This window comes from Euphorbia lathyris, chromosome 1 (assembly GCF_963576675.1).
Source record: "Euphorbia lathyris chromosome 1, ddEupLath1.1, whole genome shotgun sequence".
NCBI lineage: Eukaryota > Viridiplantae > Streptophyta > Magnoliopsida > Malpighiales > Euphorbiaceae > Euphorbia > Euphorbia lathyris.
Window position 1 is genome coordinate 117,628,686 of NC_088910.1, and position 22,687 is coordinate 117,651,372.

At 34.0% G+C, this 22,687-nt stretch overlaps 1 long non-coding RNA gene across 1 annotated transcript; it reads right to left on the bottom strand.

Moving 5' to 3' along the window:
• Positions 1–596: 596 nt before the first annotated feature.
• Positions 597–2,171, bottom strand: LOC136214192 (uncharacterized). Its single transcript, XR_010681295.1, has 2 exons — positions 1,968–2,171; positions 597–1,108 (listed from the first exon to the last, which is right to left on the bottom strand). It is a non-coding gene; the product is annotated as an uncharacterized lncRNA (long non-coding RNA).
• Positions 2,172–22,687: the final 20,516 nt, after the last annotated feature.

Consider the following 22,687-nt stretch of genomic DNA (forward strand, 5'->3'; position numbering starts at 1 on the left):
TACATTGAAATCTAAACTTTAGTGGTCATATAATTATTTTCATTTGAAACAGGTTCAAGCCACAAAATCAAATGAAAACCGTAAGAAACAAAGGCTTGAGAAAGGAAAAGAGAAACCTTCTCAATCGAGTCAAAAGGCAACCAATTCAACTGTTGTGCAAGAGTTGTTAAATATCTATAAACCGAAGCCTGTCAAGAAATCATGGAAAGAAAATGTTGTTATATGAATTATAATGTTAACCTCAATATAAGAAAGGAGCTTTCAATTAGGGAGCTGGTTTGATTTTGGATCTCTATAATTATATAGCTAGCCCTTTTTTTTGTTGAAATAGTTTGGAATCCATATTGAACCCATATTATGAATATTTACTTTGGAACTCTCCTTTCTTTTCTATGATAAGTGAAGTCTTTTGTTGAATAATTTTTAATATTTGGTTGAATGCATAGAGTTAGTTTCGAATGTGCCTTATTTAAGCTGCTTTAGTGTATATTGTTCTTATCTGCTAGGAGCAGTTAATTGTTATTATCTGCAACTTCATATTTATATAAGCTAAAAAAGCACCATTTACAACAAGGCATATATTGGCAAGAAAAGAATTTATCACAACAAATTTATCAATAGATTAACAATAATACAAATTATACAAATTCTATATACTTGAATTGTTTCAAAGAATTTAAAAGGAACTTACTCAGAGTTTTCTAATAAATTGACCAAAGTGTTATGTCAATTATCACTTCAAATATACTTATTTTCTGTTTGTCAAGAATCATCTCGTGCTCTTCTTTCACTTCTCCTAGAGCTTCTTCGTGCACGCAATCAATGTCGGTCTAACCGTTACCACAAAAGCGCTCGATATGACTTGAAGGAAATTCTCTTATTCAATCGCCGTGTCCCATCAAACCAAACCTCTTATAGGAATTTGCAGTCCATGTCCTTTCTGTTAAGTCAATATATGTCTGGCCTGCCCCTACTACTGATAACATATTTGCGCACCAGAAAGCCCTTATTACCATTTCAGCTCAATGATGCTGCATAATTTTCACAAATTGAAACAGGTGTGTCTAGCACCTTAAACTTGGAAATGCAGCACCAGCCCAAAAAACACCTGCACCAACAACGTAAATCAGCAAAGAAAACAAACTCCGTCTTTTATATCAACTTCCTAATGAAAAATTGCAAATTAACACTCGTCTGCGACTTGGTCCTTTCACAGTAGGACTGCCAAATTTTTCTTGCAAATATTATACATTTTTACACGATTGAAATTCTAAAGTACAGTATTACAAAAACTTGATTTTTTTTATCTGATATCAAGTACCATTTTTGGATTTAGAGGGAGAGAATCCATCTACTCTCTTGAAGCTAATGCTAAGACATGTATTGAATAAATTAATTTTTATGATCTGATGTGCAAGAATGCACCAGCAAATATTATGAAATTGGCAAATAGTTTCTCTCATAAACTTCACAAAAGATGACCTCCCCAAATGCATTCATAAACCACACTAATTTTTATCTAATTTATGACGGTGCAATTTAAGTGATCCCCAAATTTAAGATTATGCTAATACTCCCGAGGGTTAAATCTGGAAAAAAAGCCTGAAAGGGTCGAAGGGGCTCAACTCAATCAAGTAGTTCTCCTGCAAGGAAACGAAAGCATTCTAGAGCAGTCATTGGAGCATTCCCCCTTCGCTGACTAAGGAGCAACAAAGCCAAGAAGTTGCATCCGAAATGGGTAGATCCTATTCTCCAAGAAGGGAGTCAATTTGATAAACTAGGACTTATCTAACACCATTTCGATAAAACATTCAGCAAATTCCCAATTGAAAACATACATGAGCCTTAGGAAACATTCAAAAGAAACTCCCTGGGATTTGTCTCTATTTTGTTAAAAAAATAACTTCACATGATTACCTGCTCAGATTGTGATTCCATTTAGCATGTGAGGAGGAAATAAAGCATACCTTTCAAGCACAATCGATTTTGGAGGAGCGGAAAAAACGATAGAAGTCGATTTATCTCTAATTGCATTTGATGCTTCAAAATCCATTAGGGTTACGATTAGGTTGGAGAAGTTCAATTCTGATTTAGGCGAGAAGATCAATTTGTATCTATTTTCAATCCTGATGTTCAAAATCGATCCAGAAAGAGATGAGGATGGAAGAAGATAGCAGATGTCTGGGGAGAATACTTCATCGATTAATTTTTTTTTTTACATATGACCACGTGGCAATAGCAAATTGCCAGGTCATCTAAACAACGGGCCATTAACGGAGTGTGAAGCACGGTTTGGACGGAGCTGTTATAAAAGGGTCGAATCCATAAGAAAGATAAATATCAGGGGTTTAATATGGAAAAATAAATGATCAGGGCCTGATCCTTAAAACAGTAAAAGTTCAGGGACTTAAACATGAGTTTTGCCTTTTTAATTAGGATTTCTTTTTCTCTTTGCTATTAGGATTCTTATTTTCTTTAGGGTTTTATTGCATATTTAAAGGTAGGCATGTTATCTTTATAAGTAGACGGATTTATTGATTAATGAAATTGTGATTTTTCGCATTACCAAAGTTTTGTAAAATCCGTCTACTCATAAATATAACATGCCTACCTTTAAATATATCAAATTAGTGTGGGATAAGATAGCTAAAACACCCCTCAAGCCATTTTATCTCCAACCAAACTTATGCCTAGTTTGGTAATATATTATGCTAGAACTTTATAATTGTATTAAATATCTATATGATATCAAATTCCACATTTTAATATGATGAACATATATTAAGCCTCTAATTTGGTGTTGGAATTCCTTAATTTTATTTTATTTTTTAAGGTGTATATTTGCATCCTTAAACTTGGCAAGTTTTGTCTACTGACATCTAAACTTTTTAAATAACCTATTACACACGTATAATTGGCTTTAAAAACCTATCACACATATATAGTTGGCATTAAAAACATCTCACACACCTACAGTTGGTTCATTCGGACCTCCTACACACAAAAGCGTTGATCTGTCATCTTTGACATATGAGGTAACATACAGAACGAACAAATACGTTTTTCTTTTTTCTATATCATGCACATGCGACCTCGTTTGTCAAAGATGACAGGTGACGATATTTTGTGTGCAAGAGATCCGAATGAGCCAACTTTAGGTATGTGATGGATTTTTAAAGCCAACTATAGATGTGTGATATGTTTTTAAAGCCAACTATAAGTGTGTGATAGGTTGTTTAAAAAATTTAGGATGCCAATAGGTAAAAGTTGCCAAGTTTAAGGGTGTCAATATGCATTAAGCCTTTTTTTAAGAAAAATAAGTTTCATTAAACAGAATAACATACAAAAAAAAATGTAAAATAAAATATAGAGGGACAGTGCCCCACTTTATAAGTTCTGACAATAAATGAGAAGATCTAGCTAAAGTATGAGTTACTCCATTCGCAGAACGGCCTATAAATCTGACATAAATATCGTTGATACTAGAAATAAGATGTTTACAATCTTTTATAATTGAACCATAAGAAGAACGAAAGTATGCTTACAACAAATCTGATTCCACCTCCGCACCACCCAAACTCTTGAGTTTGATCCAGCTGAGAGTCTATTGAAAACTAATAGTTTCACCTTCCCTAATCGAAAACGCACCACAAAAGCGACTGATGTTGTCCCTAAGCACAACACCAACGCATAACCAGCCTAACCCAGAAATAATTGAAGCGTCTGTGTTTATTTTTAACTTGCCAATGGGAGGTTTATATCAAACATCACTCTAATGGTCTCACTGTAAAAATCAAACATCCTACAGATATTATTTTATAATAATTGTGTATCTTGCTAGTCTTTAAACCCAATAGAAACCAAACGAAAGATAGCAATAACGTCAGCACTCCGGACCTTCCACACCACCTCGTTCGTATAACACCAAATACCCCCAAACAATTGAAGCCTATAAACAACATTGCTCTTCAGTTAACATATTAAACACAAACTCCAACCAGACAACAAATGACTCCCTTGTAAATTTTGAAATTATTCTCAGTAAAGAGCAGTTTCAAACTGCTGTGGCAAAAGGATATTTATAATAAAAAAAAATGAATGTTATATTCTAACCATCTTTGGCATAAACAACACAAATGATTAATATTAACACATCAATGAATTAAATTGGCAGTCGTATAGATCACATCTTTACAAATTCTCCAAATAAAATTACGCACCTTTGGTGGAATTTTGAGATGCCAAAACTACTTCCAATAACTCCGACACAAATCCAAACCTCTATTAAAGATCACCTTGTAACCACTTTTAACAGAATAATTGTCATGATATTCATACCTCCAAAACCAGTCATTACAATTATCATTTATAGAAAGATGAATATTGAGAACATTGTTAACATATTCCTATCATTAATAATCTCATAATCCCATTTTATCCTATCTACTTCAAACAAAAAGGAGACCTTTTCATTAACAATGGATAAATGAATATCAGTAGAAGGTAACCCATTAAGCATCCCTGCCAATTCTAATATTATTTTCGTCACCCATCTGACGACGACATCCCCGAATTAGCAATGGTTGAGCTTGCCAAATACTACTCCAGGCGAAACATCTTGAGAAGGAACATCATGTAACAATCATGGATTTTCAACCAATTTCTCTTTACAATGTTCTATGGAAAATCATTGCTAAGATCATTGCCAACATATTGAAGTCACTTTTACATGGTATAATTTATGACTCCCAAAGTGCTTTTATTCTCGGTAGGCTCATTACAAATGATATTTTGATTGCTTTTGAGACTACTTATCATCCGAAAATGAAGAATCATAACATTAATGGCACTGATGCACTCAAGATTGATGAGTAAGACTTATGATCGTTTGGAGTGGGTTATGTGTGAGATATGCTTTTTAAATTTGGTTTCACTGCTCATTGGGTTAATTTGATTAATTATTTTCAAAATTTTAAAATTTTAACCTGTTAGAAACTTTACAACAACAAAAATATAGTTTTATTTCATTAGGTTTTCGAAAATTGGTTCAATCTCTAACATTTTAGGGGTGTTTGTTTCAGCTTTTCAGATCAGCGTTTAGCATTTCACTTCAAATCGCAGGAAATAACAGAATTTTGGAACTTTTCATGAAAAGCTCCACATGGTTTATTTTTGTACTTTTCCCTAAAATAATTATTATTTTTATTTGATTATTTTTAGGGTAAATTCTAAAAAAAAAAAACCCCATGTGGTTTCATGGATTTCAAAAAAAAAAAACCATGTGGTTTGTTTTTACAAAAAATAAAAATAAAGGAGCGTGTTATACACTGTTACACGAATTAAGGAAAATGAGTTAATACCGTTAAATGTGATGACGTGGTAAAATCGGAAAAACCAAATTTTTTTATTTTTTTATCCAGAATTCTCTCTCTTGATTCTATCTCCTTCTTCCATGGTTCTTCTTCTTCTTCTTCTTCTCTTCTTCTTTCTTCCTTCTCTTCTTCTTTTTTTCTTCTAATTTTTTTTAATTTCCAGAATTCTGGAAATTTCTAGAAATTCTGGAATTTATTACAGAAGAATTAAAAAAAAAATTAGAAGAAGAAGAAGAAGACACCATTTTGGGATTTTTTTTATTTATTTTAATTTTCTTTTTGTTATTTTATTTTTTTTATTTTAATTCGGACAATTTTACCCTCTGTCACGTCATCACATTTAACGGTGTTAAGTCATTTTTCTTAATTCGTGTAACGGCATATAACACGCTCCTTTTAAAAAAAAATACAAACCACATGGGTTTTTTTAGGAATTTATCCTTATTTTTATTGATTTGGATTATATCTTTTATTAAGCAAATTCCAAATATAACTATACGGTTTCTCCGATTTACAAATGGATGTTTGTGGTTTTTTTATTGCTAAAAGAGGATTCATGTCCTTATTGTTAGCAAAACTAAAAACTTTTAAGTCGATACTGTCTGTTTTGACTGTTGATAACCTCAAATTAAAAAATTCTAAAAAATAAATTCGTTTAGTACCACATTTACCATTAAACTACGTTTTCCTTTTTTTGAAATTATAATTTTTGGAGCTTTCCTCTCTAAACTTGCACTTCTCTCCTAGTAAAAAAAAACCACCTAAATAACCTCAAAATTAAAAAGTTGAAAAATTAAATCTGCTTAAATTATAATCAATTCTTCAATTTTTATGTTTTGAGTTCATCAATAGTCAAAACTGAGAATGTATCTAAAAATCTCTAGTTTTGGTAACGACAATGACCTCAATCCTCTTGTCAACGTTTATGGTTGAAATTACTCTTGGTCATTAATATTAAGAGTAAAATGCTCCATTTTAGACGGTAAGGAAAAAATTACTCTTAGTTATAAACATTATGATATTTTTGTAAGTTATCCCTAAAAAAAATAAAATAAAACCTACTAAAATAAAGGAATTAGGAATACACCTGTGTTCTGTAATCTGAAGTCCCCTTTTTTCACATTTGGCATAAGTGATATATATTATTCAGTACAAATTAATGAAAGAAGATATATTTGGATTTGGCATTAATGATGATGAAGTTTTCGGATAGACTTGGATATTATCATTAATTAATGTAACAAAATCTGCCTCTATAAATATGTTCACAACAATGTAACTTTCACCAAAACATAGTATAAAATTTTCTTTCTAAAATTCACTTGATCCTACTGATTATCATAATCAAAAACATGAAGAAAATTTCAGTGGCAGTTGTGATCATGATCCTCACCATTCTTGCTGTTAGTCAGATCTCGAGTTGCCGTAACCTCCGCCAGAACATGAATGAGAATCGGGCACCGGAGAAAACACCAAAACCTTTACTGTTTTCATGGATTTCTTCTTCTCCTTCTGATGGAAGAGATGAGAGTGGTTCAGTTCATCATCCTAATAGAGTAACTCCAGGAGGGCCTAACAGATTGCACAACTAAAAACTATATGTATGCAACAATATTGTCAAATGGAAAATAATGTTATGTAGTAATACTATATTAATAAAGGATAATAAAATGTTTGACATATTTACAAAGTAAAAATATACTCTACGAGTTGCAAATTCTTTGAGTTCCTCAAATTTGCCGAAACCTATTTTACTCCATCTTTCTTGTTGGCTTCATGATATGATTTAGTGGCATTTCGGTAAATTCTGTCAAGTTGCGCTATTTTTATTTTTTGTGATTTTGGATTCTATTTTGTATAGAAACGGACCCATAAGCAAAATTCATCTCTTTGTTGTGATGTTTAGGTCTCTTTAGCCAAATTCTGGTTTTAAGGCCTTCAATTTCGTAATTTTCTGTTTTGGGCGATTTTTATGGTTTTTTGGCTGTTCTTTTTCTAATTAGGATTTCCTTTTCCCTTTTCAATTAGGAATCTTATTTTCTTTAGGGTTTTATTCGCATATTTAAAGGCATATTATATTTATAAAAAGACGGATTATTGATTAATGAAATTGTGATTTTTCACATTATCAGAATTAGCGAAATTTTAAAGTTTTCTAGTAGGATATTTGTACGTCGAATAATTATTAATTAGCAACAATCTGTTTTTATATTGTTGCATCACTTCAGCAAACAATTTTAGTGGATAAAGGATCGATTTGGCCCTTAAATTTGCTAATAGGATTAATCTAATTCTAAATTAAATTTAGATATCAATTTGAATTTTTAACATGATATTTGGAATATATCAAATTAATAAGTCTAAGGGTCTGTTTGGTTCAGCTGTGGCGGTTGCTGTTAGCTGTTTGCGTTTGCAGTTGCAGTAAGCTGTTAGTTGTTACCGTTAGCTGTTTGCAACTATTTAATTACTAGTGTTTGGTAAAATTATATTGAACTGTTGATGTTCGGATTTAGAATGTCTAAAATAGACATGTTTTAAAATTAATCAACCATGAAATTATAAAAGAAAAAATGTGAAAAAATGCTCATAACATTTACAATTAGGAATAATTTTACTCTTATAACGTCTAAAATGGTGCAATTTTACCCATAATGCTGGCAGCTAAGAGCAATTTTACCCCTAACATTGGCAAGTTGGGTTGATTTCAAATATTATTAGAAAACATAGATATTTTATTTGTTATTCTACACCAATTGCATATAACAGTAGTTCTAAAAAAGAGATTTCATATTTTTTTTGTGATTTAATAATAAAATTGAAAATCAATATTTATAAATCCGACGAAATATTTGAAATTTTTTTGTCCAACTCGTACAAAAGAAAATATTTTTTTATTTTCTTAAAAAAACTTCACGTCTAATCATATGTTTGTGATCTATTACTAACGATGATAAAAATGGTGCACATGTGAATTGTAGATGACAATATTCATGACCAAGAATATAGTTTGATAAATTATTTCTCAAATTGACCCAATTTGTCGATGTTGGGGTAAAATTGCTTTTCGCGGCCAACATTAGGGGTAAAATTGCCCTAGCTATAAATGGTAGGGATATTTTTGCACCTTATCCTATTATAAAATAAAAAAATGTGTTACACAAATTAATAAAAATAATCTATGTAAAACATAAAAAATTTATTGAACGCAATAAAATCTTATTTTTTCGGTAATTATAAGAAGGATAATTTTGTCAATAACAAATAACTATACAAACAGTTATTTATGAAAAGCTTCAAATAGTAGTTTTTCGTGAATCACTCCAAAACGATGTAGTTTTCAGAGAAAATGCTAAACGCTGCAGTTATATAAACCTAACCAAACGCTATATTTCCTGCGGTTTGGAATGAAACGCTAAACGCTACTCCGAAAAACTAAAACAAACACCCTCTAAGGGGCTATTTGGTTCGACTGTTAGCTCACAGTTGTTGCTGTTAGCTGTTGCATATAAGCTGTTTGCAGTTAACTAGTAGTTGTTTGCTGTTAGCTAATTGATAATTAGTGTTTGGTAAATTTATAAAGAGTTGTTGCTGTTAATATATGAAAAGACGAAAATACCCATTATTTAATAATACAAATAACATGTTGTACAAATATTGATAAAAATAATCTAAATAATAGATAGTAAAAGTTTAATAATTATATAAATGTCTATATTATTATTTTTCAAATGCTAACACAAATAAATAAATGTAATGTCCCAAACACTATTTTTAAATCTGATGAAATTGTTGTCCTAAAAGTAGACTCTAGCAAGTGCACTAGAAACAAGTAATATTTCAATAAGGGATTGATGAATAATTTCAATCCGAAAAATCTTATAGAACAGAGCGTTCGTAGTAACGTAACTTTTTTCTTAGGTTGGAAATAGTTTTGTATGATTTGGTTAGAAATGGCTAAAAATGAAAGATCTTCTAATAGTTCGTTTAGAAAATACTTATTTGTCACAATAAAAAGGTGGAACAGACTAAGCCATATCAGGAACAGGGAGCTTACAGTATGACTTTTGTCTATTTATTCATGAATGCAATATGGTGAGGTCAAGGTCTCTGCTTTAGGTTCACTTAAGTCAATTCTCGTGTGTTTTTAAGATTCTAAGATTTACTACAACTTCAAGTGTCCTTAAAGATGGTTCTTTCTTGCATTAAACACGAAGCAGCATTTCATTTTCAGAAAACCCTTGATATAAAACTCTTATATTCCTATTTTAGGTTTCACATGTTTAATGATAGATACGTGAGAATGAAAGCAATCTCCCATCATTCATAAACACTAGATAGCAAGTATTGAAACATGCATTGAAGAGCATCATTAAACATCATATGCATAAACTACATTCATTCATAAATAGATTAAGAGTACTTACAGCTCCAGCCCTTAGCTGGCTTAACCCATTCAATTGACGACTCACTCATGGTACAGAGTGAATAACTCTCCATTAATGGAGTTCGTTGGCTATTTCAGAGAGTTTTTCCCTCCAAAAAGATGAAGCTTTGCTCTCCCAAAATTATCTAAAAAGGTACCCCCTTCCCTCCACCTAATGTTCGCTATATAAAGGAGAGAAGGCCAAAATAAAATAATAATAAATATTACAAAAGTAGATTGTTTTGTTCTTTCATAGAGTGTTGTTGACTTTGGACACTTGAACACTCAAGGTCCAGATCTTTTCATCATGTTACTTGATCTATTTTGCTACCGCCTCCTTGTTCTGTCGTCCTCCGGTTTTCTCCCTTTTACCCGCCAGTCCGACGAGTCCCTATCAGCTTTTCCTGCAAAACATGCTGCATAGCAGCTGTTTCGTCTTTTCTCTTAATATGTGCACAAAAGACCTTTTTAGTCCTTATTTTATACAATTAAATGCCTTAATTCGCCCCATTTTAATCACACATGGTATGTTTATTAGGGTCAAGTATGAGCCCATCAGAAATCATGGTATATTTTATTAAAACAGATTACTGGAAATTTGATAAAATCATGGTATATTTTGTTTTGTCTCATGGTATATTTTATCAAAGACAAATGTATAATTAGTTGGGATGAAAAATAATAAAGAATGATTCTACATGTCAGGTTATTAGTAATAGGTGACCATTGATATTTTTTAAAAAAAATATTCAAAGTAAAAAAGAATAAAAATTGGGCTAATTTTATCCAAAGCTAAAAATAGCGTTTCGTGAAAAGCTCCAAATTGGAGCTTTTCGTGAACCGCTCCTGTTTGCTCCGAAACCGCTAACCGTTGCGGTTTTATAATCATAACCAAACACTATACTATTAGAACCGCTAAACGCTAAAACAAACACCCTCTAAGAGTAAAATGCTCCATTTTAGACGGTAGGAAAAAAATTACTCTTAGCTGTAAACATTATGATATTTTTTGTACGTTATCCCTAAATAAAAATAAAATAATAAAATAAAACCTACTAAAATAAAGGAATTAGGAATATACCTGTATTCTATAATATGAAGTCCCCTTTTTTCACATTTGGCATAAGTTGGATATATATTATTCAGTACAAATTAATTAAAGGAAGATATATTTGGATTTGACATTAATGATGATGAAGTTTTCGGATAGACTTAGATATTATCATTAATTAATGTAACAAAATCTGCCTCTATAAATATGTTCACAACAATATAACTTTCACCAAAGCATAGCATCAAATTATCTTTCTAAAATTCAATTGTCGTAATCAAAAAACATGAAGAAGAATTCAGTAGCCGTTGTGATCATGATCGTCACCATTCTTGCTGTTAGTCAGATCTCGAGTTGCCGTAACCTCCACCGGAACATGAATGAGAATCAGGCACTGGAGAAAACACCAAAAACTTTACTGTTTTCATGGATTTCTTCTTCTCCTTCGGATGGCAGAGATGAGATTGGTTCAGTTCATCATCCTAATAGAGTAACTCCAGGCGGGCCTAATAGATTGCACAACTGAAAACTATATGTATGTAACAATATTGTCAAATGCAAAATCTTATGTAGTAGTACTATATTATTAATAAAGGATAATAAAATGTTTAATTCTTGCCTTAGCCATATATGTCATTGTTTAATCAAATTCATCATGGATCAAACTGGTCCGGGACTGTCACGATTTTGCGATTTTGCCACGTTAAAAATACCAATTTGGTGTCGGATCACTATAGAAGGTCTTCATAATAATCTATGAAGTAGGTAATTCAATGGCAGTTTGTTTTAGCTATTGTTTGTTGTTGACTATTTGTTATTTGCGGTTAGAAAAATACTACTTTTCAGATGTAAAAGGTAAATAGAAGGTCACTAACCAAACATCTATAACTCTCCATTTTGAAGTGAAAACGCAAATATGAGAATGAAAATGAACAAACAAACACCCATTTAACCATTTTAATTCGCAGCAAGTTGTGAAATAGCAGAATACCCCACTGTAAATCCGTACCTGATTAGAGGCTTGATTCAGATCAATCCCTAGTGTATATAACTATCTAACAACTTGTTTTGTGGCGGAGCCGGAATCTCAAATTGGTACAATTGGCGGAGCGTGAAATAATAACTTCGGGTTTGTGGACAAAAATTTAGTAAGAAATACGTATTTTCTGAGGATTATGAATCACTAAGGAAACATTTGTCGGCAATCCCGGTAAAGATACCAAATTCGTCACAAATTCTGAAAATAACGTATTTAGCAATTTTACCCGTAATATCTAAATTGTGTAATTTTACCTCTGTTGGCAGCCAAGAGCAATTTTACCCCAATGTTCAGTAGTTGGGTCAATTTCAGATATTATTATAATAGAGATATATTTTGTTCATTATTTTTCATCAATTGCATATAAATTGGTTCTAAAAAATATATTTCGTATTTTCTGTTATTTAATAGTAGAATTGGGATTAATATTTACAAATTTGGCTAAATATTTAAATTTTTTATCCAACTCGTACAAAAAAAAGAGTATATTTTTTATTTTATTAAAAAAAATCACGTGTGATCATATGTTTTCGATTTGTTATTAATGAGTGCTAAAATTGCGCATATATGAAGCTTAGATTACAAGATTCATGACCGAGAAGACAGTTTGTTGAATAATTTCTCAAATTGACCAAACTTTTCAACGTTAGGAGTAAAATTGCTCCTAACTGTAAATGTTAGGGGTATTTTTGCACCTTAAGTCAGGGTCCACGGACCTCCTGGACCCTGTAGATCCGCCTCTTCCAGCATCCACGAACCATGTAGCACCACCCTTCTAAAAGTGAATTCTGATAGCCGGTGTGCAACCAACCTCCTAGGGTTCACAGGCTTGTTCATGGGTTGGACCGGGCTAGGCTCGGGCCGGACCTAACCAGGCTTGTCACATAATTACTTTGTCCAAGTCCAACCCAACTCGCACTATATTTACATCGGGCTTGGGCCGGACTGGGTCAGGCTAAGAGAACTAATTCTCAAGCCCAACCCGGCCCGACCCAACTAATATCTTTGTATTTTTTTTAAAATTAAAATTAAATTAAAAAATTATATTATAAATATAAATAATAAAATACAATATAAATAGTAGCTTTTCATGAAACGCTCCAAAACGCTGCAGTTTCCAGAGAAAATGTTAAACGCTCTAGTTATATAAACCTAACCAAACTCTATATTTCCTACGGTTTGGAATGAAATGCTAAACGCTATTCCGAAAAGCTGAAACAAACACCCTCTAAATTAATGTGTAAACACGATATAGTAAATATTAAATTGAAGGACCAAATTAATATTAAAAATTAATTCTGAACTAAATTAATTTTATTAGTCAATTCTAATGTCAAACTATTCTTATTAGCCAATTCCGAATGTGGGGTAAGTAAGGGGTGTTTGGTTGCTCCTTTTCAGGCTCCTTTTGCCTTTTCACTTTAAAAGTGAAAGTTTTAGGTGTTTGGTTAGTGACCTCCTGTTTGCCTTTTACAGTTGAAAAGCAGTATTAGGTGTTTGGTTAGTGATCTCCTATTTGCCTTTTACATCCGAAAAGCAGCTTTTTCCAACAGCAACAGCAAACAGTAACAGCAAACCGTAACAGCAACAGCAAACAGTAGGTAAAACAAACGGACAGTAAGATAGCTAAAACACCCCTCAAGCCATTTTATCTCCAACCATACTTATGCCTAGTTTGGTAATATATTATGCTAGAACTTTATAATTGTATTAAATATCTATATTGATATTAAATTGCACATTTTAATATGATGAACATATATTGAGCCTCTAATTTTGTGTTTGAAATCCTTTATTTTATTTTATTTTTAAGAAAAATAAGCTTCATTAAACGGAATAATATACAAGGAATGTAAAATCAAATTTGGAGGGACAATACCCTATTCCACAAGTTCTGACATATAACTAAAGTATGTTATCTCATTCGTTGAACGGCCTATAAATCTGACAAAAATGTCATTGATACTAGAACTAAGACTTTTACAATCTTTTATAATTGAATCATAAAAAAAATGAAAGTATGCTTGATGAATATGATCTACCAACAGTACATCTGACCCCACCTCCACACCATCCAAACTTTGAAGTTTGATCCAGCTGAGAGCCTCTCAAAGACCAATAGTTTTACCTTCCTTAACCGAAAACGTAACACAGAAGCGACCGACGATGTCCCTAAACACAACAATCATGGATTTTCAACCAATTTCTCTTTACAGTGTTCTATAGAAAATCAATGCTAAGATCATTGACAACAAAATGAAGCCACTTTCACATGCTATAATTTAGGACTCCCAAAGTGCTTTTATTCCTGGTAAACTCATTACAAATAATATTTTGATTGTTTTTGAGACTACTCGTCATCTGAAAAGGAAGAATTGCAATATTAATGGTACTAATGCACTCAAAATTGATATGAGTAAGACTTATGACTGTTTGGAGTGGAGTTATGTGTGAAATATGCTTTTTGAATTTGGTTTCACTGTTCATTGGATTCATTTGATTAATTATTTTCGAAATGCTAAAATTTTAGCATATTAGAAACTTTACAACAACAAAGGGATGGTATTGTTTTATTAGGTTCTCGAAAATTAGTTCAATCTCTAACACTTCAGGGGTGTTTGTTTCAGCTTTTCAAAGCAGTGTTTAGCATTTCATTTCAAACCGCAGGAAATGTATTGTTTGATTGGGTTTGTATAACAGCAGAGTTTAGCATTTTTTATGGAAACAATAATGTTTTGGAACTTTTTACAAAAAACTCCAAAATGAGCTTTTCGTAATAAGTTGTTTGTATATATTTGATGTTGATAAAATATCCTTTTAGTTTCAAACATATTTCTTCTTGGTAGAGGCTATGCTTATATTGTTTTTGACCATAGAAGACACCATTTCGTCTTTTATATTATTTCTATTTCTATAATTGCCAATAAAATAATTACTTTTAATAATTATTTTTTATTTTTATTTAGTTATTTAGATTATTTTTATTGATTTGGGTTGTATAAATATAACTATGTGGTTTTTCCGATTTACAAATTGGTATTGGTGGGTTTTTTGTTGCTAAAAGATTATTCGTGTCCTTACTATTAGCAAAATTAAGAACTTTTAAGTCGATACTGTCAGTTTTGACTGTTGATAACCTCAAATTAGAAATTTCTAAAAAATAAATTTGTTAAGACCACATTTACCATAGAACTACTGTTTTTTTTCTTTCTAAAATCGTAATTTTTGGAGCTTTCTCTCTCTAAACTTGTACTTTCTCTCTCCTAGTAAAAAACACTTAAATGACCTCAAAATTAAAAAGTTGATAAATTAAGGGGGTGTTTGGTTGCTCCTTTGATGCCCATGTTTGCCTTTTCACTTGAAAATGAAGAGTTTTAGGTGTTTAGTTAGTGTTCTCATCTTTGCCTTTTACACTTGAAAAAACAGTATTTTACAAAAGCAGAGAACCCCTGCTTTTAGAAAAAACAGTTTTTTCCAACATCAAACAACAAAGGTAACAACAAACGGTAGGTAAAACAAATAGGCACAAAAGTTGCTTAGAATATAATCAATTCTTAAAATTCTATATTTTTGAGTTCATCAATAGTCAAAACTTTGTTAATCTAAAAATCTCTAGTTTTGGTAACGACGAGGAACTCAATCCTCTTTTTGCAACCAAAAAGTCATAAGCACAAACTTATAAATCAGCGAAATCAATATAGGTTATATTTAGAGTTTTTCTTTTTTATTTTTATAATTTATTTATTAATTAATTTAAAATATGGCCATTACATACTAACAACGCAATTTTATCATACACTAATATTTAATTAGCTAATAACAAACAGTTAACTATAATAGCTAACAGTAATAGCAAACAACAATAAGCTAACAGTTCAACCAAATAGACCTTTCATCTTCGGCCTTCACATGTTCAAAGCCGGTCTAAGTGTGAAAACTATGGGTGAGTACGGATCAGTACAATTCGGGGATTTAAAAATCTCCAAAATTGGGTACGGATCAACATGTACTTCGGTTCGGTCCTAAAAAGTCAATGGCTCAATCCGGTTGTGGATCCTTTTTCGGGTATGATGTCCGGTTCTAGAATCTCCAACATATTTACTCAGTAATATTAAGAATTTAAAAGTCTCTAAAATTGTACCTAATTAAGTCAATGGTACAATTCAATTCAGTCCTAAAAAAAAGTCAACAATTCAATTTAATTTTGGATCTTTTTATTTGAGTATTCAGTTCGGTTCAAAAATCTCTAACATCCACACTCAGCCCTAGTGAAAACTATGATAACACTTGAGAAAATTACAGAAATGTAATCTTTTGAATAAATAGTTGCAAAAGTATACTAATTACAGAAAGAGACATTGATGAGGATGACAAAGATGAAGTAAAACAAAGAATAAAATTAGTGCAAATCAAAAGGTGCAAAATTATGAAGTATCTAAAAAGAGGAAGAGGCTTGAAAAAGAAGTGAACGCATCAGGCAAAACGCAAAGCAAGCCTGTGGAAGAAACAACGAAGGACAACAATGGTGCAAAAGGCACTCGGAATGCATCTGATGATAGCCATTCTCAATCATCTGCTGAAAAACATGCTAAGAAAAAGGAAGTTTCAACACAAGCGTATGGTAAAGATGTTGAGCATCTAAAAACTGTAATCAGATCATGCGAGATGAGTGTACCTCCAGTAATTTACAAGAAAATCAAGCATGTGTCTGAGAACAAATGTGAGGTAAAGCTAATGGAGGAATTGAAAGAGACATTTTTCAAAGAAGGATTGTCATCAAACACATATGAAAAAGAAAGCAATGTAGTTAAAAAGAGAAAGGAAAGAGTGAAAGAACTCGAAGGCATTGGCATGAGTAATATTGTGTCAACTTCACGTAGAAGGTGCACTACAACAAAACCCAAAATATCGGTTGACATTGATAATAGTGATGCTGATGGTAGTGACGATGATGATAATGAGGAAGATGACGATGATGATGATGAGGAAGACGACGATGATAACGAGGAAGAAGAAAATGATGAAGATAATAATGGGGAGTAAATTACACTAATGATACCTGAACTTTACCCTAATTCACACTTTGGTACCTAGATTACATTTTGTCTCAAAAATATACCCGAAGTAACGATAACCGGAAAATTTAGTATATTTTACCGGTCAATGGCCGGTCAATGCGATTTTGACGAATAAATTACACTGATGATACCTGAACTTTATCCTAATTCACACTTTAGTACCTAGATTTTATTTTATCCAAAAAATACACCTCAAGTAAAGATGACTCAATATTTTTAATACATTTGACCGATCAGTGATTGGTCAACGCAAGTTTGACCATTTTACATTAAAAATTGAGATCCATCATACACTCAATTAATATATTTCATGTTAATTGAGTGTATGGTCAGTCTCAATGTCTAGTACATATTACCTGGTCACTAACCAATAAAATGAACTAAATTTTTCAGTCACATTTACTAGTGTTATGTTTTTAGGATGAAATAAAGCATAGGTACCGAATTGTGAATTATGGTAAAGTTCAGGTACCATTGATGTAATTAACTCATGAAACTCGCGTTGACCGGTCATTAACCGGTAAAATATACTAAATTGTCCGGTCATCGTTACTTCAGGTATATTTTTGGGACAAAATGTAATCTAGGTACCAAAGTGTAAATTAGGTAAAGCTCAGGTACCATTGGTGTAGTTTACCCTAATAATGGGTATGATGGCGAATAGAGTGAAGAGGTCAATGATGATGAAGTTTGAAGATGTCAACAGATGAAGTGATGTTCTTGGTAAAGGATAAAAAAAAATATTATTAAATGTTATTTATTAAGTTTGTAATAGTTATATTTTCATGTACTATAAATCGTTATCATGTATAAGCTAAAAGTGAAAAAGTATAAATTAAAAAGAAATAAAATTAAGTAAAGCTCCCTCCTATCTTTCTTTCACTTCTTATATTCTTCTTTTCTTTCCAACAGGGCCGGCCCTGGGCCTAGGCCAGGAGTGCCCCGGCCTAGGGCTGAAAGCTGTAAGGGGGCCCAAAATTTTTATTAGTTGTGTGCGTTATTATAAAAGGTGAAAATATAATTTGTACAAAATTGAATCAGTGTCCAAGTGGTAAGGCTTACAAGCCTCATTCTAAGCTGTGAGTGTTTGATTCCCAATTATAGCATATTATTTTTAAGATATCCGTTAGCTAGACAAATCCAATTTTGTTTCCAAAATTTATACAAATTCACTTTTAAATTTATTTAGATATGGAGTTATCAAAAGAATTTTCCAAATTCTTTTTTATACAAATTCACTTTTTAAGGACAAGTCCAATTCTTTTTCCAAAATTTATACAAATTCACTTTTAAATTTATTTAGATATGGAGTTATCAAAAGAATTTTCCAAATTTTTTTTTATGCAAATTGACTTTTTAAAAACTCATTTTTTTTTAATGAATCAATGAATTGTATTAACTATTGTAAATCAGAAGCCAAAAGGCTAACAATCGAGTTTGGGGGAATATTGGTTACAATCACATCAGGAGCATCTAAACCTATCCTTGCAACTTCATGCGCAACTTGATTTGCTGTTCTTCGCACAAAATTGAAGGAATAGCCTTGTATACTATGTGACATCTCTTGACAGTCAGCTAAAATTAGACCAACGCCCGAGAAATCTTCCTCCGGCTCCTGTCGTAATGCATGAATGATGATTTGAGCATCCCCTTCAATACAAACTTCCTCCTCCCGTCTTTCCTTGATCCAGCTGAGCGCCTCACGACATGAAATAGCTTCGGCAATAGCTGGTGTAAACTTTCCTAGAAGTCTTTGATACCGAGCAGCCACAAACCTCCCCTCACTATCACGAATAACCGCCCCGATTCCTATGAATCCCGAGTCCCGTCGAACTGCTGCATCAAAATTTAATTTCAGACCTGATTGGGGGCGGTTCCAGTGTTGCTGGTGGCGGTGATTAGCTGCTGAATTTTGCGTCTGACCCAAATCCATCGCTGTTCTCCACGACATCAGAAACTCATCTGCTCGTCCAGCTAGTTGGTCAGGGGGAATGAATTTATGGTTCCACAACCATTGATTACGGCTGTACCATGTGTACCAAAGGAAAGTAGCCCACTTACCCGCCTTCTCCGGACTGAAGTTCTGAACCGGGGAAAACCACCAATCAGAGTTGGTGTTATTTGCAGAGTCCCAGAATTCAGATGCTTGTGTTGAATCCCAAGCCCTTGATAAAGCTGGGCACCGAAAGAACAAGTGCACTAGCGATTCGTCCTGACTGCGACACAAAGGGCACCGAACATCAATATCAACATGACGGTTAAAGAGAGATACTCTTGTTGGGATAATGTTCCAAGCTGCACGCCATAGAAAATTTTTAACCTTCGGAGGACAATTAATCTGCCATAGCTTGCTCCATGGAGCATTACGCACTGAGACTGGGGGATCCGGAAAAGCCTCCGCCAATGCGTAGTACGCTGTTTTGACACTGTAAACTCCTTTCTTGTCCCTCCGCCAACACAGCTGATCAATTCTGTCACATGAAGAAATAGGAATTTGTAAGATAGATTCCTTATCCTCAGGTGTGAAAAGTCCAGTAAGTAACTCCTCATTCCATTTGCCATTACTGATAAGTCTGTCCACTGTCCAACTTATATCCCCGCCATTTTGCGGTAACGCCAGTAGACCTGTTGTCGAATCTGTCCATCTGTCCGTCCATATTTTAGTGTTTCGACCGTTGCCAACTCGCATCCCTATTTCATCCTTCATCAACTGCTGTGTGTGAAAAATGCTGGACCATATAGCACTAGGATTAGACCCCAGTGTAGCGTCTCTGAAGTCATTGAGAGGAAAATATTGTGCTTTATAGAGTCGGCAGACTAAGGATTGGGGATTTCTCATGAATTTCCACGCCTGTTTCCCCAAGAAGGCAAGATTGAATTCGTGGAATCGTCTGAAGTTCAAACCTCCCCAGCTCCTTCTGATACATAGGGATTGCCAGGCCTTCCATTTTATCCCTCTGGCCCACCAATATGTATTGAGGATGATTTTGAGTTTATTGCATATAGTTTTGGGGAGTAAAAAAACTTGAAAAATATAAGATGGCAAAGACTAAGCCACTGCCTTGATTAGAACTTCTTTTCCGCTTTGTGAGAGTAGACGACTTTGCCAGCCCCGGACTTTCCTCTGTAACCGATCAATAATATAGCTAAAGATAGCAGTACGATTGCACCCCACAGTAGCTGGTAAACCCAAATAAGTGTCCTGATTGTCTGTTATTTCCACCCTCAGGTAGGCAGCCAAAAGATCTCTTCTCTCGTTCGGAACCTTTGCGCTGAAGGAGATTGAAGATTTATTAATATTGATTTTCTGCCCTGAAGCTAATTCGTATCGCTGGAAGATACTTCGGATCGCTTCACATTCTTCAGTTGATGCACGGAAGAAGAAATAACTGTCATCTGCAAAGAGTAGATGAGAAACAGTCGGGGCACCTCTACAGATACGGACACCATGTAAGCTTCCATTCTCTTCCGCTTGCTGGATTAGAGCTGAGAGGCCTTCCGTGCATAAGATGAATAAATACGGCGAAATTGGATCTCCCTGACGGAGTCCTCTTGTTGGCTTAAACACCGGAAATTCCGCATTCATATTGATAATTTGATATTCGACAGAAGTCACACAGCTCATAACCAAGTTAATGAAAGTATTGGGGAAATCAAAACGTACCATAACAGCCTGCAGGAAGACCCATTCGACCCGGTCATATGCCTTTGACATGTCAATCTTTAGAGCAGCATATCCTTTCTGGCCTCCTTTGCCTAGTTTTAGTGCATGACTTACCTCAAAAGCCATCATAATATTGTCAGTAATGGAACGTTTTGGGATGAAGGCGCTCTGATTAGCCGATATAATGTGGTTAAGTAATCCTTTCAACCGATTTGCAATGATTTTGGTCATTATTTTGACAATAACATTGCAGAGTGCTATCAGACGGAGATCTGATATGCTTACAGGCTGTTTCTTTTTAGGGATAAGTACCAGATTTGTGCGATTCAATTCGGGAGGGATAGTACCAGACTTCAGACATTCAATACAAAAAGCTGATATATCGGAGCCGAGTACCTGCCAATGCTGTTGATAGAAACCTGAGTTTAATCCATCGGGACCCGGAGATTTGTCTGGAAACATTTCAAAGACCGCTCTTTTTACTTTTTCAGCAGTGTAGCCTCGACTGAGCTGCTGTTTCATATCAGGACTGATCTGGCATTTGATTGCATCAAGGATATCTAGACCCTCGCTCCCCTAGGATCTAAACAATTCCATAAAATGTCGTTGAATGCTATCCCTAAGCCCCGAGTTCCAAGACCATACAGTCCCAGATTCATCCTATAATTTTTCAAAATGGTTTCTCCTTCTTTTGGCTTTGACAGTGGAATGGAAAAACCTAGAGTTTCGATCGCCCTTGCTAAGCCACTGAACTTTGGAACGTTGTCGCCAGTAAGTTTCTTGTTCAAGCCGGACTTTTTCAAGTTCTAAGCGAGTATGTTGATATTCCTGAGTGTCCGGAGAATTGCGCAGGGATTCCAGTTTGCTATGGAGATTTTTAGCCAATCCTCTGAACCGTCTTCTGAAATTTGAGCCCCATAAGCTTAGTTTGTCCCTGCATGATCGAAGCCGATCAGGTAACTTCTGTCTGACGCTTTGTTTCCAGTTGTCAGCAATGAGCTGGCAGCAATTTTCCTCCAAACCCCAGGTATTATCATAGCGAAAAGGACTAGGATGATGGTTCCGTGCTACTGTGAGTTTTAACAGCAGCGCTGAGTGATCCGATTGGGTTGTGAGTATATTTAGAATAACAGCTTCAGGAAACCTGTCATACCAGAATTGATTAGCAACTCCCCGGTCTAACTTCTCCTCGATTAAGGCTTCCCCTCTTCGATTTCTGATCCAGGTAAAAGGGTACCCCTCCATCTGAACTTCCATAAGTGCACAAGAGGATAAAGTTTCGTTAAAACCCGAGAGTAAATGTAGAGGATGTTTCCTTCCTCCCCGTTTTTCAAACGAGTAGAGCATATCGTTGAAATCCCCCATTATCAGCCATGGTAAATTGGATATTCGATATAGGTCCTTTAGACACTGCCAAGCCAAAGCTCTTCTGCCACGTTCAGGGAAGCCATAGAACCTGGTAAATCTCCAATCCTCAACCTCCCTTCCCGAAATCCTGACATCAATAAAATTGTTACTGTACTTCAATAGGTTTACCGATAATTCATTCCTCCAAAACAGAGCAATACCGCCTCCTCCTCTAATACTATTAACTGTAAAATGATTTTCAAAACCAATGGAACGTTTCACATTTGCAATTGAACTATCTCCAACCATTATTTCCATGAGAAAAACAATTGTTGGTTTGTGGGCATGGATGAGCTCCTTGAGCTCTCTCACTGTCTCGAGGTTGCCCACACCTCGGCAGTTCCAGCTAAGACACGTCATGGCTTCCGGCTGGCCCCTTCCATGGAGCCTGTCGATATCTCTATTTCATTTGTAACACCATCCATAGGGGAGCAATTGAATTGTTCATCTGAATTTCTTTTCCTTTTTGGATCGTTGACTGTCTGAATATTATCTTCACCTTGAAGGATTTTCTTTGTATGATCTTGAGCTTGTTGTCTGAGAGCATTTAAATCCTTTTGTGTAGATTCTGTATGCATTTGCTGCATAAGGAGCGGTGTTGAGTTCAACCAAGGAGATAAGTTTTGTACCATTCTCCTAGGGGCAGCCCGAAG